Source organism: Urocitellus parryii, chromosome 4 (assembly GCF_045843805.1).
Source record: "Urocitellus parryii isolate mUroPar1 chromosome 4, mUroPar1.hap1, whole genome shotgun sequence".
NCBI lineage: Eukaryota > Metazoa > Chordata > Mammalia > Rodentia > Sciuridae > Urocitellus > Urocitellus parryii.
The window spans coordinates 26,827,981-26,849,061 of record NC_135534.1 but is presented as its reverse complement, the minus strand read 5'-3'; positions in this window follow the sequence as shown (position 1 = coordinate 26,849,061).

The window sequence follows — 21,081 nt, the reverse complement described above, 5'->3', positions numbered from 1 at the left end:
AAAGGGATTAGTGCCTTTTAAAGATGAGACCCTAGAGATGATTTTTCTTTGGATCATATGAGAAGGTGATTCCATAAACCAGAAATTGTGCCTCTCACAGACCTCAGATCAGCTGACAACTCATTTTGGACATTCCAACCCAATCTCCAGAACCATGAAAAAAAAAAAAAAACGTTTGTTGTTTAAGTCACCATTTATGATATTCTATTATACAATTTTGAATTACTAAGATTTATTTCAACATAACTGTTGTCATTATAAAGAGATAATATAATGACAGTGATAGAATGTAATGTGAAAACAGAGAAAGTAATAAGGTATATGCAGTTGCAAGCCAAAGAATGCCAAATATTACTCTCTGTATCATCCTCAAGGAACTTTGGACCAAAGAGAATCAGTGTGAACATGAAGCTCATGTTTCCTGCCTCACTGTGAATAATAAAGTCCATTGTCTCTGATACAGGAGCCTTGTGTCTTTCACAAGCAACCATGACATTCTGGCAGTCTGACTTGTCAGTTTGGATATGCTATAAAATAGCAGGTTCTTCACAGGTTCTGAAGTGCACTACAGAAAAGGAGAAGAAATTCACCTCAGATTCCCTGTAAATTCTAATTAAACCAGGGAAAATAAAGTCATCAAATTAAAATCAAGAGTTATCCTAAATATTACAAACTCTTGACCCTAATCACTTAATTTCTAGGAATTTATCTTGAAGAAAGTACAAAATGTATTCATAGATGTAGGTACAAGGATGTTTTTATACTTCCTCCAGATGGTTCTCATCAAGGCAGTGAGTAAGAAAATTCCTGGCTTGGGCAATTTGTAATTCATTCAAGATCTACCTGCTACAGACTACTTTCTAAGATATTTTAATGCACCTACACAATGTTCTTTCTCATATTACTCTTCTTAAGTATTAATCTTAGCTCAGATCCAATATTTAATTGCCCATTATAATATCCTTGAAGTTACAAGTTTACCTTATAATAATTTGCTTTAGTTTAGATATGGCTAGACAATATACTTTTGCCAGTTTCAGAAGAAGAACTTAATAAACTTTAAGTACTACATTTCATACCACCAGTGAAAACGCTTAATAATTTCTGAATTAGAAGCATTTAATTTCCATGTCCACACTGAGTAACTTAATACTTGTTGGCTTTTCAAAATCAAAATTGTATATTTGGAATGAGTTGGAAAACAACTTTCTTCAACTTTTGAATCCAGCATTCTTCAAATTGTAGTTTTCTTGTTCTTAAGAGTTACATATAGAAATTAACATAATTTTTCTGACTTAAGTTAAAGATGTTCCTTAAATTTTGGACAAGCTCCTTCTTAATGAACAGGGTTTTTTTTTTTTTTTAACATGCCAATGATTCTGCACAGCAAAGGAAACAACCAACATAGTGCAGGACAACTTACAGAGTGGAGAAAATATTAGAGAACTATATATCTGATAAGGAATTGACATCCAGAATATATAAGAAACTCAAAAAATTAATATCAAATAAGTAATCTGATTTAACAATGCGAAGTATATCTAAATATTCATTTCTCAAAAGAAGACATACAAATTGCCAAGAGGTACATGAGAAAGAACAAAAACAACAACAACAACAAAAGATCAACAGTGCAAGCCTCAGGGAAATGCAAATCAAAAGCACAACAGGATATCAACTCAACCCCAAAGAAGGGATATTATAAAAAATAATAATAATAAGTACTGGTTGAGGTAGGCAAAAGTGAACCTTTGTACACTGTTGGTAGAAATCTTGTTAATGTAATAATTATGGAAAACAGTATGGAGTTTTCTCAAAATATTAAAAATAGAACTATTATGTGGTCCACTAATCCTTCTACTGAATATATTAAAAAAAAAATCATTGCATTGGAGAGACAGTTCCATTTCCATGTTCTATTCACAAGAGTCAAGAAAAAGAAACAACTTAAGTGTCTATCAACTAATTAATGGGTAAAGAAAATTAGTGCACATGTAAAATGTCATATTACTTAGACTAAAATGGAATAAAACCATGTTATTTGCAGCAAGGGTAGAAATAGTGATCATTATGTTAAGTGAAAAAGGCTGGGAACAGAAACACAGTTACTGCAGGTTCTCACTCATTAAATAGAAGCAAAATAGTTGATTTAATAGAAGTTGAAAGTAGAATGGTTACTAATGGTTACTACAGTTTGGGAAGAATTGGTGGGGGTAGGGAGTAGTCCAGTGAGGGAAGGTTGATCCATAGTACCAAGTGAGAGTCAGATAGAAACAAGAGATCCGGGTGTATTATGGCACAATAGGATGACTATAGAAAATGATAATGTACTGTAATTTTCAGAAAGCTAGAAGAATTTTGAATGCTTTCAACACTAAGAAATGATCATAGTTTGAGACAACATATGTTTAACATAATTTAATCATTATGAAGTGTATGCAGTTATCAAAACCTTACATGGTACACTATTAATCTGTATCATTTTTAATATTTTATGTACCAATTGAAATATAAATTTAAAAGAAAAATCATCTAAAGTCTCCATAAATTTCTCAAGTAAAAATATGTCTTTTAAAAAACCAGTGAGTATGTTAAAATATACTTTTTATCTAGCATCTCACATTAAATTTTTTCAGCAGTCCTACTATAACTACATTTATAATACTATTATTTATCATACTATTTTCTTAACACACACATATAATATTATTTTCTCAATTGTTGAATGTGTGTATCTCATTTACATCATAAGGCTTTTTAAAATTTATAACTCAAATTTCCTTCGTTAATTTCTGTTGTGAGCCAGAGTTTTTATTAGAGTATACACCACCCTAAAGTCCTAATTTATAAAGCACAGCATACTTTGTAAATGCCTTTATATAATACTATCATAAATGAGAATCATATGGGTAAAAATGGTTTAATAGTTTTGATTTTAAATTAAACAGTACAATTTTTACATTAGTTTGAGCAAAGTAGAGGCTCTATATATGGATTATGTCTTTAACCAAAAAATAATATTAGTTATTGTCATTTAGCTGCATATGAATATCTCTTAAATCTTTTAACATTTTTCACCAATTAGATACCCTTTAAAGTCTGGAGTTTTTAACAACAAGTCTAGATCTTGTTGTCAAATGATAGAAAGGATAGAAATAAAAAGGATAGATCTATAGACCTAATAGAAAAACAAACCACTTGTCTTGAACACCCTCTGATTCTTCCATTTTTCCCAATGCATTGACTTTTACGTCTTCTGGTTACAAATGAATTTCCAGGATCAGTTTGATTTGCTTCATTTCCTTATTCCAAAAATCATCTTGTTTGTCTAATACTTTACTAATAATCTCTATACCTCCTTCCCACTCCCTGCACTTTTTTCATGAACAGTAGATTTACTGAATGTTGCAAGTTTTGGTGTTATAAACATGCATGTATCTTTGATTATTTATTTTAAATTATTAGAAAGGTTAACAAAAATAAGGCATACATATCTCCCAAAAGAAAATTATTTTTGCACTACATCGTAAACAGGTTTTTCATGAGCCATGCATTATCACTTGATAACATAACTGAATGATATCATTTTTCTGTGTTTTTCATGTACATTATTAGTACATTTTTGTAATAAATAACTTATCTTCAGATGTTCTAAAGAACAATATACTTAAAACCACCACTCTTCTAATTTTCTTTTCTTGTCCCTTTCTTTTTTTATTTAGAATTTTCAGTATTTAAATTTTGGAAATATTTGTAACACCTCTTAGTGTATATTTTCATTGCAATGCTGAGAATTTCAATGTTGCAAATAATAGTATGAAAAAACTCTCCCTCTGAGTTTTTGAAAACCACCATACATTATTAACTTGATCAGGATAAGATCATGTACTATCAATCTATATCTGCCTTTGAAAGAGCATTTCTGAAAGTCTATAGAAATTTTGAATTCTTATAACTTTTTTTTAAAAATAATGACAAAAATTCTAAGAAAATATATCTATAAATTTGGATTTGTCTCTCACATTGACATAGAGAAAGGAGGAAAGCTTATGTTTATGTTTACATATTTCAGTGAAAGGAACACTTGATTGGAGATGTTATGTTACCTATCAACCATAACCCAGTAAGGTGTTTACAAGAGTAAATTTTACAAGACTCTAGAATGTTTGGACTTGAACAGTAAAACTGAATCACTCATGAAGCCATGCCAGATGTTATTCATATCAGAAGCTGATTAATGTGTACACTTCATTTAACAGAACTTAATATTGAGTTATTAATATGGGAGACCATCAGTTTCAGAAATGATTGATGAGTGAACATATTTATGAGATAGGTTTGAGGAAGTATCTAAAATGTTTCTTGCAGGATTTGTATAGTGAGAAAGCTATCAGTTGGCTTTTATTATGTACCAAAATTGTGGTAGGTACCTACTATAAGCAAGTTTCAAAGATAGGTACTGTCATCTCTTCTGAGATAGGTACCAATTCAGAGCCAAATGAATTATGATCTATGCTGAAGAGAGTCTAGATAAATTCATGACTGTGTAAAAACAAATAAAATAATTACTATAGGGAAAATAAACTGTTGCAACTATCAATATAACATTCCTTGGATCAATTGCTATTTAAATTTAGTCTTCTAGAATCACAGCCTCTGGGACAGAAGTCTCTGTATTTCTCCTTTTCTAGCAAGATATTAGGTCCATGAATCCAACATGGCAGCAGGCGCGGAGAGATCAAGTCTCTGATCCCTTCAGCTGTGCAGGCATAGGGAGTCGTAAACTGTCTAAATGCTGTTTTCTCAGGATCACTAGGCAATGCTGAGCTGACGTGGATCTGGGGCGAACAGTCTGGGCCTCTCAGAACACACACCGAGCCCGGATCGGCTGCATTCAAGCTCCCGTTCGCCTGCTTCTCGTGACTCAGCACTAACGATCCCACTGAAATAACTGGTCGGCCCTTCTGAACTTACAGAGGTAAAAGCCAACCGAGCCTCCATAGGCAGTGGCCACAGGATTGAAACAGGGCGTAGGAGACAGAGTCAGGACCCACCCATTGCATTGGTCATCCAGCAAAGGGAACGAACGGACACCATTTGCATGTGATACCACCATGGCAGAGAACTGACGTCACAGGCGGAGGAGATAACTTCCTTGAAACCAGCGGCGACAGGTTTTGTAATCCCCTAGCCATCCCTCTCTACACAGCGGAGAAACCTTAAGGGCCCCTCCGAGCTCTCCCATGAGCTTGATAGCCAGACCGAGGGAATCAGGAGTGGCACAGGACTTGTGGCGCGGAACTCCCGGCTACTGCTCCCACCAGTGCTGACAACTGAGGTCCCTTGCACCAGCTACCAGGGGCGTGGCTACCGGAGGGCAAGCAAATTCGCTGGGAGTTCTCAGCCCCAAGCTCTACAAACTTAAGGTCTGAGGGAGGCAAACAGGAAGAGTGTGCCCAGGCGTTCATGAAAACAGGGCTTCCAGGAGCAGCAGACCTGACGTGTAGCCAGTATTGTCACAGGTGAACAGGGCCTGGCTTGAGGAAACACAAGAGAAGGCCCTAGGCACTCAGGATTGGAGACCCGCCCAGTCTGGGAGGAAGGAAACAATAAACCAAATTAAAAATTCAATTGAGAGTATCACTAACAGAGTGGAGAAAGTAGAAGCCAGAACATCAGATAATGAAGACAAAATATATCATCTTGGAAAGAGTCTAGCCAACTCAGAAAGGCTGGTAAAAAATCAAGAGAAAAACATCCAATAGATATGGGATAACATAAAAAAACCAAACTTACAAGTCATCGGGATAGAGGAAGGTACAGAGATTCAAACCAAGAGAATGAGTAACTGCTGAATGAAATAATTACAGAAAACTTTCCAGAAATAAAAAAGGAAACAGATATACAAATTGTAGATGCATACAGGACACCGAGCACACAAAATCATAGTAGACCAATGCCAAGACACATTGTTATGAAGATATCCGATATACAGAACAAAGAGAAAATATTAAAAGCTACAAGAGAAAGGAGGCAGATAACATTCAGGGGTAAACCAATAAGGTTAACAACTGATTTTACATCACAGACGCTGAAAGCTAGAAGATCCTGGAACAACATATTTCAAACACTGAAAGACAATGGATGCCAAACAAGAATTCTGTATCCAGCAAAATTAAGCTTCAGGTACGACAACAAAATAAAAATCTTTCAGGATAAACAAAAGCTAAAAGAATTTGCAGCCAGAAAACCAGCATTGCAAAGCATTCTGAGCAAAACACTACACGAGGAAGAAATGAAAAACAACAACCAAAACCATCAGTGGGAAGTGCCTCGGTAATGACAGAGGGCGGGGGGAAAGCTAATCATGGAGAAACAAACTAAATTAAAAAAAAAAAAGAAAGAAATAATCAAACATGGCTGGCAGTACAAACCATATATCAATAGTAACTCTAAACATTAATGGCTTAAACTCTCCAATAAAGCAACATAGGCTGGTAACATGGATTAAAAAAACAAATCCAACAATATGTTGCCTCCAGGAGACACATCTGATTGGAAAAGACATACACAGGCTGAAGGTGAATGGTTGGGAAAAAATATACCACGCACACGGTCCTCGTAACCAAGCAGGGGTGGCCATCCTCATATCAAATAAAATAGACTTCAAGACTAAGTTAATCAAAAGGGATAAGGAAGGACATTATATACTGTTAAAAGGAACCATTCACCAACAAGACATAACAATTATCAATATTTATGCACCAAATAATGGTGCTGCAACGTTCATAAAACAAATTCTCCTCAAGTTCAAGAATCAAATAGACCACAACACAATAATTATGGGTGACTTCAACACACCTCTCTCACCATTGGACAGATCCTCCAAACAAAAGTTGAATAAAGAAACTATAGAACTCAATATCACAATCAATAACCTAGACTTAACTGATATATATAGAATATATCAACCATCATCAACTGGATATACTTTTTTCTCAGCAGAACATGGATCCTTCTCAAAAATAGACCATATATCATGCCATAGAGCAACCTGCAGTAAATATAAAGGGGTGGAGATTATACCATGCATTTTATCTGATCATAATGGAATGAAACTGGAAATCAATGATAAAAGAAGGAAGAACAAATCCTACATGACATGGAAAATGAACAATATGTTACTGAATGATCAATGGGTTACAGAAGACATAAAGGAGGAAATCAAAAAATTCTTAGAGATAAATGAAAATACAGACACAACATATTGGAATCTATGGGACACATGAAAGCAGTTTTAGGAGGGAAATTCATCGCCTGGAGGTCATTCCTCAGAAAAAGCAAAAAACAACAAATAAATGAGCTCATACTTCATCTCAAAGCCCTAGAAAAGGAAGAGCAAAACAACAGCAAATGTAGCAGAAGGCAAGAAATAATTAAAATCAGAGCGGAAATCAACGAAATTGAAACAAAAGAAACTATTGAAAAAATTAACAAAACTAAAAGTTGGTTCTTCGAAAAAATAAATAAGATCGACAGACACTTAGCCATACTAACGAAGAGAAGAAGAGAGAGAACCCAAATTACTAGCATACGGGATCAAAAAGGCAATATCACAACAGATGCTACAGAAATACAGAAGACAATTAGAAATCATTTTGAAAACCTATATTCCAATAAAATAGAAGATAGTGGAGACATCAATAAATTTCTTAAGTTATATGATTTGCCCAGACTGAGTCAGGAGGATACACACAATTTAAACAGACCAATATCAATGGATGAAATAGAAGAAGCAATCAAAAGACTACCAACCAAGAAAACCCCAGGACCGGATGGGTATACAGTGGAGTTTTACAAAACCTTTAAAGAAGAATTAATACCAATATTTTTCAAGTTATTTCAGGAAATAGAAAAAGAGGGAGCTCTGCCAAATTCATTCTGTGAGGCCAACATCACCCTGATTCCGAAACCAGATGAAGACACCTCAAAGAAAGAAAACTACAGACCAATATCTCTGATGAACCTAGATGCAAAAATCCTCAATAAAATTCTGGTGAATCGGATACAAAGGCACATCAAAAAAATTGTGCACCATGATCAAGTAGGACTCATCCCTGGGATGCAAGGATGGTTCAATATATGGAAATCAATAAATGTTATTCACCACATCAATAGACTTAAAAATAAGAACCATATGATCATCTCGATAGATGCAGAAAAAGCATTCGACAAAGTACAGCATCCCTTTATGTTCAAAACATTAGAAAAACTAGGGATAACAGGAACTTACCTCAACATTGTAAAAGCATTCTATGCTAAGCCTCAGGCTAGCATGATTCTGAATGGACAAAAGTTAAAGGCATTCCCTCTAAAATCTGAAAAAGACAGGGATGCCCTCTATCACCACATCTATTCAATATAGTTCTCGAAACACTGGCCAGAGCAATTAGACTGACTAAAGAAATTAAAGGCATAAAAATAGGAAAAGAAGAACTTAAATTATCACTATTTGTGGATGATATGGTTCTATACCTAGAAGATCCAAAAGGGTCCACAAAGAAACTACTAGAACTAATAAATAAATTCAGTAAAGTGGCAAGATATGAAATCAACATGTATAAATTAAAGGCATTTCTGTATATCAGCGACAAACTTCTGAAACAGAAATGAGGAAAAACACTCCATACACAATATCCTCAAAAAAAATAAAATACTTGGGAATCAACCTAACAAAAGAGGTGAAAGATTTATACAATGAAAACTACAGAACCCTAAAAAGAGAAGTAGAAGAAGATCTTAGAAGATGGAAAAATATACCCTGTTCATGGAAAGGCAGAACTAACATCATCAAAATGGCGATATTACCAAAAGTTCTCTATAGGTTTAATGCAATGCCAATCAAAATCCCAATGGCATTTCTTGTAGAAATAGATAAAGCAATCATAAAATTCATATGGAAAAATAAAAGACCCAGAATAACAAAAGCAATTCTAAGCAGGAAATGTGAATCAGGTGGTATAGTGATACCAGATTTCAAACTATATTACAGAGCAATAGTAACAAAAACAGCATGGTACTGGTACCAAAACAGGCGGGTGGACCATTGGTACAGAATAGAGGACACAGAGACTAATCCACAAAGCTACAACTATCTTATATTTGATAAAGGAGCTAAAAGCATGCCATGGAGGAAGGATAGCATCTTCAACAAATGGTGCTGGGAAAATTGGAAATCCATATGCAACAAAATGAAAATGAATCCCCTCCTCTCGCCATGCACAAAAGTTAACTCAAAGTGGATCAAGGAGCTTGATATCAAATCAGAGACTCTGCGTCTGATAGAAAAAAAAGTTGGCTCCGATCTACATATTGTGGGGTCAGGCTCCAAATTCCTTAATAGGACACCCATAGCACAAGAGTTAATAACAAGAATCAACAAAAGGGACTTACTTAAACTGAAAATTTTTTTCTCAGCAAGAGAAACAATAAGAGAGGTAAATAGGGAGCCTACATCATGGGAACAAATTTTTACTCCTCACACTTCAGATAGAGCCCTAATATCCAGAGTATACAAAGAACTCAAAAAATTAGACATTAAGATAACAAATAACCCAATCAACAAATGGGCCAAGGACCTGAACAGACACTTCTCAGAGGAGGAAATACAATCAATCAACAAGTACATGAAAAAATGCTCACCATCTCTATCAGTCAGAGAAATGCAAATCAAAACCACCCTAAGATACCATCTCACTCCAGTAAGATTGGCAGCCATTATGAAGTCAAACAACAAGTGCTGGCAAGGATGTAGGGAAAAGGGTACTCTTGTACATTGCTGGTGGGACTGCAAACTGGTGCGGCCAATCTGGAAAGCAGTATGGAGATTCCTGGGAAAGCTGGGAATGGAACCACCATTTGACCCAGCTACTGCCCTTCTCCAACTATTCCCTGAAGACCTTAAAAGAGTGTACTACAGGGATACTGCCACATCAATGTTCATAGCAGCACAATTCACAATAGCTAGACTGTGGAATCAACCCAGATGCCCTTCAATAGATGAATGGATAAAAAAAGTGGCATTTATACACAATGGATTATTATGCAGCACTAAAAAATGACAAAATCATGGAATTTGCAGGGAAATGGATGGCACTAGGACAGATTATGCTTAGTGAAGCTAGCCAATCCCTAAAAACAAATACCAAATGTCTTCTTTGATATAATGAGAGCAACTAAGAACAGAGCAGGGAGGAAGAGCAGGAAGAAAAGATTAACATTGAACAGAGAAATGAGGTAGGAGAGAAAGGGAGAGAAAAGAGAAATTGCGTGGAAATGGAGGGAGACCCTCATTGTTACACAAAATTACATATAAGAGGTTGTGAGGGGAATGGGAAAATAAACAAGGAGAGACATGAATTATAGTAGATGGGGTAGAGAGAGAATATGGGAGGGGAGGGGAGGGGGGATAGTAGAGGATAGGAAATGTAGCAGAATACAATAGTTACTAATATGGCATTATGTAAAAATGTGGATGTGTAACCGATGTGATTCTGCAATCTGTATTTGGGGTAAAAATGGGAGATCATAACCCACTTGAATCAAAGTGTGAAATACGATATATCAAGAGCTTTGTAATGTTTTGAACAACCAATAAAAAAATAAATAAATAAACAAATTTAGTCTTTAAGATTTGGTGTTTTAGGACTTAGTCACATGCAAGATGAGTATTCTGGATAAATAATGATACTGAGTTAAGGTGTATAATAGGATCCAAACACTTTTTTTATTGTTTCTGTATTGTGACATGGGTAAAGTTGGGACTTGGGGAATAAGATGGTTAAATGAGACAGTAGATGTCACATCAGAGAGATATCTGAATGAGAAACTCAGAGGTCCAAATTTGACTTCATTAACAGTGTGTGTGTATGTGTGGGGGGTACAAAAGAGTTTTCAGATTGAAAGAACATATAAAAGTCTAAGATTTTCTAAAACTTCCAGTGGAAAATACAGATACCAGGAAAACCAGATATGATCTTATCAGGGTTATTGAGAGTGGTGGTGTGTCTTGTTATACTCACTAAATTTGTATGCTCCAATTTATTTTAAAGCTACTATCTTTGTCTCCTCAAAATTAGGGTGGTTTAGAATATAAAGTGATAGGTATTTAACAAATTTTCAACAGAATTTTATGGCTTGATTAATATTTTTGGATGAAATTTACAATTGAGTTGACCTAGAATTGAAGAACTCTTCTGTGAGATTTGTTTTACAATAAAACCTTAATCAAAGTTTGATACGAAGATAATACCTCTAGATATAATAGGGCTTATTGTCATTTGCATTCAATTGAAAATGAATATACAACTTTCAAAGGACTAAGTTTTTAAATTTTTAGAAAAAAAAAATACAAAAAATAGACCTCGGTTCAGTTTGCATTTCAGTATGTAAGCTCTAAATGTGTTAAGTATATCAGCAAAGAAGTCAAAATTGAAATAAAATGATAAAAAAAAAATTTCCCTATTTTCCCAGTCTGAGATCTGTGGTCAAACTATATAATTCATGCCTTCAAACCAAGAAGGAAATGTCCAGTTTGCCTTTAAATATAGCTAAAATTCTCATGGCTTCAACCCTGTCAAGTGCCTGCTTCCTGGCATTGGAAATAAGAGCCAGATGGCCACCCAGCATTCTCTGCACCCCACAGTGATGAACAAGTGACAATTTGCTGGGTGATCAAACATAATTTAAAGTCTTTTAACCTTAGAAATCCAAGACATAATAGCAACAGATTCCATCATATTTCTTAAAGTACAAACAATTACTTCCTTTGCTCCTTACCTCTTCTCCACTGACACTAAATAAATTCTGTAACTCACATTGCTCAGGTCTAAAATCTTGCATGTTTCAGGTACATAGTGCTTTGTTACATATACTAAATGAGAAAAATGACACCCAGGGCATAGACAGGCAGATAAATAAAAACTCATGTGGTTCAGAAGAAAATACAAGTTATTGTCACCTGTAAAATATTACAAACTTCAGAGTCCCTATATAGAGTTAGTTGAGTTTCTCATAAGATATCAAAGTAATTTAATGGGGACAAAGTAATGTGTCCAATAAATGGTGTAAATATATTTGGATATTCTTTAAAAAAAAAGCCTTAACTTATTCCTCACATTATATAATAAATATATTATATGATATAGATCTTATATTTGAATTTATATTCAAATTTATATTTGAATTTATATTCAAATTTATATTTGAATTTATATATATTTTATATGTTTATATATGTATATTTATATATAATATAAAGAAATTATATTGAGCTATAATGATATAACTTCTTGTGAAAACATTGGAGAAAATCCTATATCTTTAAACTAGGCAAAGATTACTTATAACACACGAAATCCATAAAAACTAACAAACTACAAGAAAAACCATAAATAAGTACAGGTGTTAATAGATTTATGACTCCTTCTGGGGCACTTTCTTCAGAGATCCAACACAGCTCATTTTATTCTATACTATAGTTCTAATGAAGCTTTTTATTTTGCTAAAGTACAAGATCCCTTAGCATAGAAACAATCCATTAGACCTCTTGGCATTTTGCCATATGTTATATTGTCCATCATTTTAAAAATAACTAGTAAATGTTACTAATAACCCAATACACTAAACTTTTCTCAATTTGTTATATTGCTGTTACTACAGAATACTGAATCATAATAAAATATGTGTGTATATATTTAGTAATTGACTTATTAATTCATTTACCTGTAACTTATTTATACCTGTCTGACTCCGTATGTATCTATTGTCATCATCATCATCATCATCAAGGGACCCCAATGGAATCAAGGAGGGCATTACTTTCCCTTTATGGGAAATGCAAAAACTCCTTTTCAACCATAGATTTAAGCCTTTGTTACTTATTTATTTATTCATATATGACAACAGAATGCATTACAATTCTAATTACACATATAGAGCACAATTTTTCATATCTCTGGCTGTATACACAATATATTCACACCAATTTGTGTCTTCATACCTGTACTTTGGATAATAATGATAATCACATTCCACCATCATTAACAACCCCATACCCCCTCCATTCCCCTCCAACCCCTCTGCCCTATGTCCAATGTTTTCTTTGATGTAACGAGGCTGATTCATAGTGGCATAGAGAGCTGGAGCATTTTTTAAAATTATTATAGCACATTTTGATTACACATCGCTTTATGTATATGATGTTCAATTTCCTTAAATAAATATTCATACAAGAGCATGTGCATAGAAAATTGTTTTGTTCTACCACATCCTAAACCTATAGATTCACACAGCTAGACAAGTATCACCTTCCATACCAAGATAATCAGTCTTCATAAATTTTCAAATGTTAAATTCATAAAATCCTGACAAAATCTGCTTTCCTATAGAAGAAACTGGAAATAATTTGATCCACTTACTCATAACACTAGTTTATCATTACCCATATTTTCTGTGCTGACCATAAGAGCAGCAAGAAATGTAGATACACCTGGCGGAAGAAAGGTCATCAAGAGTCTTTCAATCAGGTCCCGTCTCGGAAGTAGATAATCACAGCAAACACTCACACATCTCATCTCAAAACACATTTTAAGTTTAAAATAAGTGTAGGGTCTCTGAGAATCTCACAGGAGATGTCAACAAAAGAGTAAGATACACTCCAGAGACAGGCAAATTCTTTCTTTTGCAAAGTTATTAAATTATTAAAGTTTCATAGTGTGTTATTGCAAGAACAAACTTGTCCCTGTAAACTGAATTAGAAGGATGTCACCTTCAAGATTTCTCTCATTATTATTTGATGTGTGTTGAACACCAACAGAGAGCTTTGATAGCTTTCAGAATCTTTCTGAATCATCAATATCGAAGATGAAGAGAAGGTAAAAAAATTTCATGCACTTGCATACAAAACTAAACTCGCTGGTCCTCTAGACTCTATTGGATCTGCTGTAGTTTATACCAAGGATTTGATGAAGCTTTGCCCATGTTGTATAACACTTAAGCAAGTACACTGGAGAGACCTGATCTTGAACTAACCAACAAGGATTCTAACAGTCTAAATGCTCAATCAGATTTTATACACTACAGTTAGAAAACTATGATTCCCACGATACCATTGCTTCCAAATTCCAAATCTGTAACATACTTATCCCTATAACTAAAGACATTTGACTACTAAATCAGTATCTTCCCCTGAACATCTTTCTAGTGATGTTCACCAACTTCCTGCAGGAAGACATTTGGCTCCTAGACTACTGCCCAGAAGTTTTATTCTGCTCTTTACTTTTTATATTTTGTCTGCTATACTAAAGTCCTTACTGCATTTCTCCTGTTCCAGCTTGATATTTATATCTACATTAAAGAATGGATGATAGATAAATAAATTGATAGATGATGAAGGTGTTTCCTCTTAATACAGATGAAAGTTAGTGATTACTACCAGATATGCTGGTCTTTTTTCTTTGCTTCAAACAAATTGTTTATTCTCATTTGTTTTCTCCTCCTAGCATCTCCTTATTATAAACAATTGAATATTGTTCCTGCTTATTTTATAGGTTTTAGCTCAGCTGTCATTTCCTCAGATTCCTTTTAGACTCACCTAACCTAAAGGTATATTCCCTTTCTAAGGATATATTAAATCTTTCCCAGCATAGCAGCATTGCCTTACATTACGTAGGCATGTATGATCTCAGCTTCTCCACCAAGCCCCTATCCACACAATGCCATCTATAAGAGTAGAACCCTCATTAGCCTGTTCATACATATCAGTTCTAGAGTTTAGGAGAACATCTAACACACACAATTATAAACATTTATTAACTGAAAAAAAAATGATAAAACCTTGTAAAATTTGGATTTTTATGATAATACACCATTTGTGTGAAAATACATTGCTGATATAATTTTTTCTCAGAAAAGCCAATAATAACCATTATTAAAGTAAATAGTTAAGGAGTACTTATACTGCAAGAATCACTGCGACACTTCAAAAGACACAATCCACAAATTCTGCATTTCATTAGGATACTGCAGTAAATTGAGAAGATGAGATGGGTTAATAAGTGACTATAATATAATGCTATTAAAAGAGAAATATGTATAAAATCATGAGATTTGAGGAGTGGGTGAATTCACAATGGTTGGAGGAAGCAAAGAGGCCCCATGTAAGGAAGCTTCAAAGATGTACTCCAAAATAATGGAATAGTGATTATAAAGATGATCCAGACAAAGAAAACTGGACACCTGAGGTTCAGTCAGGCTTAGCAGCTCTGAACAAGGGTTGGATACAGGAAAACATGAATTCCATTGAAGGTGAGGATAAAAGGTAAACTTTAGTCTACAGACCAGTGTTTTTCAACTTGAAATAGCTATATTCTTTGATTGACTGGATCTGAGAGGAGAGAAATTTAAAAAGCAATTATGTAATTATGGTCAGCAAAATAATGCCCACAGGTAAAATCTAGCCTACTCTGTTCTGTAAATAATTTTTACTGGGGTATAATATATGTCTGCTTAATTTAGATGTTGCCTCTGGCTGATTTTGGACCACAATGGCAGATTTGAGCATCTATATCAGAGACCACACAGATCATTAAGTAAAAATTGCTACTTCCTATCCCTTCACAGAAAGTGTCTGCTAGTCTCTGCTATGAGAAGTGGAAAGCTAGTTATTATTTTTCAGAGAGAGTAAAACAAAATCATACTCATGTTTTGGAGAATTTTATATTGTAGAAAATGTAAGGCAATATAAAGCAAATACATTTTGGAAGCAAAGCAACAATTTAGAGAGAAATGAAAGGGGTGAGCAGATAGGAAAAATATTGCTACAATATAATTACATACCAAATAAATAATGGCATGAAGAAAATCAAAGTTGACTGAGACCTTGTCCCTTGGTTAAAAGCTAACTGATGGCAATCAAAGTAGAGAATTCAGAATTAAAGATTCATATGAAAAAAAAGGAAGTGGATATGTTTCATTAAAGCTTTCAGCAGGTCATTCTTTTGGTCATATCCAATGGACTTTTACCTGAGCTGAAAATTAGAACAAAAAAGCAAATGTTCAATCAAAAATAGTTTATGTTAATATGTTGGTAATATCTCTGGGAGTTGCTAAGAAAAAATTTGTAGAGAAAAAGGAAAAGAAAATATTGACCTGGGCATCTACACCTACCATTGACCCTTTAGTTAACCCTCCAAAGAGAGGGCTTATTCGTTCCTCAATTTGTTTCTGGAAACTGGTATAGCTTATACCTTAGTGGACATAAAACACTAAAAAGAGAATCAAGAATTTTTTTCTATCAAAAGATAATAGTGTGGTATTAAATAATGCAAGGTTTAATTCTTCAAAACTCTTAGATCTAAATAAGTAAGTAACTTCTCTTAACATAGGAAAAAGAATATGCTATTTCTCATGCACTGAAATAGTATGAAGATGAAGCACAGAACATTGAAAGAAGAGAATAATCTCCTTCCAGATTTAGCAAATATCCAGCAGATATTTTATAGGGCATATGGAAGAGAGATGATCTTCATGAAAATTCACAATAAACAAAAGAGGAAAAGATTTCCTCAAATAGAATAATGTCCCCAAGAAAAGAGAACAATCTATTTCATTGTGGACTAAATTGTGCAAGAACAATCTGAAATACAAATCAGTGGAATATGGAAAAAATAGAAATTGAGCCAGAAAAGCAACACCTAACAGCAATATCAAGGACCAGAAAATTTCTCATCAACTACTTTTGTTATATTCTTATCAGTTTACCAAAGAAAAGAAATCAGAATTTTATAATCAAGTAATATAATATTTATAGTTTCTGAAACATATTTAGAATAAATTCTGGAATTACATTTGTGTCGTTCTCACTCCTGGTATAGATTTAGCTGTCATCACTTAAGCTTTTAGTTACTTTATACAGTTCAAAATTAAAGAAACCTTTTTTTCCAGCAAAATATATCTAGCTGGAATAGATAAACCCAAACTGACAGTTTTGGTATAGATATTCTATTCAGGATGGAAACCAGAAAAGTGGTACCAAGAGCAATTTTAATGAGGATCTTTTCCCTCTGTGTATCCTGTATGTTCAGTTGGCACAGTGCTTTCTTATCACCCACCTACTCAATGGCACAAAGATTCTTCTGTAAAGAGAGCTTAGGCTTTGAATGTTAGGAATAGCAAAAAGTATCATTGTGACAAACACAATAGGAATCTGTAACAATAAGAAAATGTGTTTGCTAAGTTTGTTACCTTTTACAGAAATGTTTCTATCAATCCTGCAGCAACATCCTAGGTTTGTAAGGAATTACTGTTTTTGTATTGCATATGCACGAAGGGAAGACCTCACCTAAAGATTTTGCACAGATAATAACCTTAACTTTTGTTTTGTTTTGTACTTTGATATGTGTTTGAGGGGACACTTGACTTTCTTGTATTTCACTGCATATTATATTGCTTTGTATTTTTCTAATATATATTTCATCTACTTTCCTCCAGTGTATATGAAACAATAACCTATGGAGATACATGTACTTCTAAGGGTCAAACCCAGTCATGCTGATTCTCTGGGAAAGACATGAAGACAGTATTCAATGTACCTATTAGTGTGAAATATGTGAGCCCAAACACTTGAGTTTGAGAAGATAAGATTAATATTTTAATTTTGACATGAAATGCAATGCTCCCATGTCACAATTGACCAAAATTACTCAAAATGCAACAATGTGGCAAACTGACATTAGATGTAGCTCAGGATCAGCTTAATCCTGCTGATAATCCATTCTGAATTGTTACTAGTGTTGATGTGAAGGTATAAAAGCATAAATCCACTCTAATTTTTATACTGCTTTTGAAATCAGTAGATTTTGGAAAAGGGGGTAAAATCAAGAAGAGAATAAATGGAATGAATGATATATACACACTTCCAATTGTATTTAAAGCAAGCAAAATCATCAGTGCTTTCCTTCCATTTCATTACTCAGCCCAAATGCCAACATGCTAAGTTGAGTGGGAATCACATACAGGAATGGAATTACCATGGCAACCAACTTAAAAATTTTTTCCCTGCTGAGAATTTAACTCACTGGGTAATATTTTGTTTTTACCTTTCTGGAAAATTAGATGAAAGATAATTTTGGAAATATAGATAAACCATCTCTAGGTTCAAGCTATACTTGGTTAGTTTGTCTTGGATGGATATTAAAAAGTTGTGCTCCCTTACAAAACAAAATACAGAAATTTGAGGGATCTAAACATCTAATCTATTGAGATCTAAGTCACCAATGTCTAGACAATGTGTCTCATGCTGTTTTTCACCTATTGAAGTCCTAAAATTTTAAGGATCAGGGCACAAGTTAGGGAGCATGACTCTGACACACCTTATGGCTACAATAAAACATTTATAAACATTAAAAATAAAACTTTAAAAAGTATCTTGATTAAGAGTTTCACTGTAACTAGACAAAAATTTTACTGTAACAACTAAAATTAAAAGCAAAACAAACACAATACATAAATACATGAGATGACATTCTCCTCATTTCAGTTTTGAAATCTAATCTGCAATAGATATTTGAACTAAGGCAATTGCATAAGGATTGTGATCAACCACTTATTTCGTGTTCACAGTTAAATGGCAGGAGAAATTTTTTAAAAAAGAGAGAAAAAATAAAAGTAAGGAAGAAAGGGTGGAAAGAAGGAAGGGAAGGGAAGAGATAGAAAGACATGTTTGAACCCACTTGAATCAAAGTGTGAAATATGATATATCAAGAACTATATAATGTTTTGAACAACCAACAATAAAAAAAAGAAAGACATGTTTGAGTTTATCTTATCAATTACTTTTACAATGAGACACCAATCTTGTAGGGGGATGTTTTGTTTAGGATAATGAGAGAAAGAAATTCAATTGTATAGATCTACATATATTGTTTTTGGTAAGGTAGTATATGTATATGGTAGTATATGTATATATATGTATATATATTGCTATTCAGATATCTACATTCTATATATATATATATATATATATATATATATATATATATCTTAAGAGTTCTCAGACATTAAGAGGAGACTAAGAAAAGTTTATTACTAATTCACATGTCATGCATATGACTTCTGTTACATTTAAAGTTAATGAAAAGATATGAGATTGAGCAACTTAAAACGAATCATTATGAAAAAAAATTGACTAGTTTCAGACTTTCCATTCCTTTATTTCTCATTCAAAAAAAAATTCTGATTTAATTTGTAAACCAGATATTATTGCTAGCCCATTACTCCTTAAGGACATAGTCTTATTAAACATAAATTTATAACTCTGAAAACTATTTTACTTCACAATTTATATCAACCTCCATCATTCCCTCAGCATATAATCAAATGGCATACTGGGACAAGAAAATATATTTTGAAACAATTAATGGACACACTAAAAATTAGTTTATATTGACATAGACTAATCCAAAGTGTTATATAGATTTACAGAACAGTGGTTAAAAAAAGTGAGATAGCTGCTTAAAGAGAAAGAAAGAAAGGAAAAAGAAGGAAAGCTAAGAGAAATCATGCAAAATTTACTAAATTTATAAGCAAAGAATAAAACATGAATTATTTCAAATGTTACATTGATTTACCATTTTCATGTATTCTATAATCTTTACCTTGGGATGCAAACAAAGTGTTGTCACATTAAGTGGAAAAGAAGTGCTGAAGAATTTCAGTAATTATTTAAAAGTCTTCTTGCTCACATACCATCCCCCGCCATACATATAAATCCATGTTTAACTTACAGTCACCATAGTTTAGGACAGCAACTAGACTGATACATGACACAAAATGTTCTCTATCCAGGGTGGCTCTAATGAATATATATATATTTACAATTGAAGAAACTCTCATTATTTATGGAGTCAAAACTTCAGGTAAAAGTGGATTTTGTAATTATAAAAACTAAAATGAATCGATTTTAAAATAATGAAAATAAGTTAGGAAGTCTACTGTTAATAGCAGTATATTAGTAGTTTCTTTAAACTAGCTATCATAGTTATCATGTCAGTTGGCTATTATGTAATCTGGTTATGAAAATTTGATGTGTGCATATACACATGTGTGTGTATATATACACAAAATATGTATATATATATGTGTACATCAAACAAATTTATATTGATTTATTGTGTCTATTTAGTTACTATTACATTTTTATAATAATTCAAAAATACTCATCCATTGTCTCAGTTTATAATTAATTTTAGATTAAATTTAATTAATTTTTACATCTTCAAAATTCAGTGTTTTCTCTGTAGTCATATGGCCTATACTTAAAGAATTGACTATATTTATAATTATGAATATTTTTTTAAATTTTAATCCTGACTTATTTTTACGGATTTTTGAAGTACCAAAATATACTTTTATTATCCAATCATTTTTTCTTTCAAAACTCTCCAAAGTGTATACTAAAGTAAGTCTCCATGTTTCTTTTGTGAGAGATCAAACACTTGGTAATCCTTACCTTCAAGGAATTTATTTAAAGTGTGGTAGGGATGGTACAATCTAGCTGAATTAGAATGAGTGAACATTTTTCTAATGAAATATAGTTTTGTGATACGATGTCATTAATAATTACTGGATGGGGAATGGGGTATGTTTAGAATTTGTACATATCCAAGCATTAGAATAGCTGAAGGCTCTGGAAGCTTGCCATTTAAACATCTCAAATTAAGTTTACCTCATCTTCTAGTGACATAAAACTTTAAATAAAAACTATTTATACCTGATTTCACATTATTTAAATTCTATGATGAACTTATAGCTTTACATTTATTTATCTATGTAAACAATCAATCTCTTCTATATTCCTAGTGGAATAAGTGTTTTTAACTCTTTATTTCAGGAATTTAGAGTTATGTTTCCTAAAGATATAATAAACGTGGCTGTATGACCAATGTGATCCTGAAATCTGTACATGTGGAAAAATAAGAATTAATACCCCATTTGAATCAAATGTATGATATGTCAAGATCA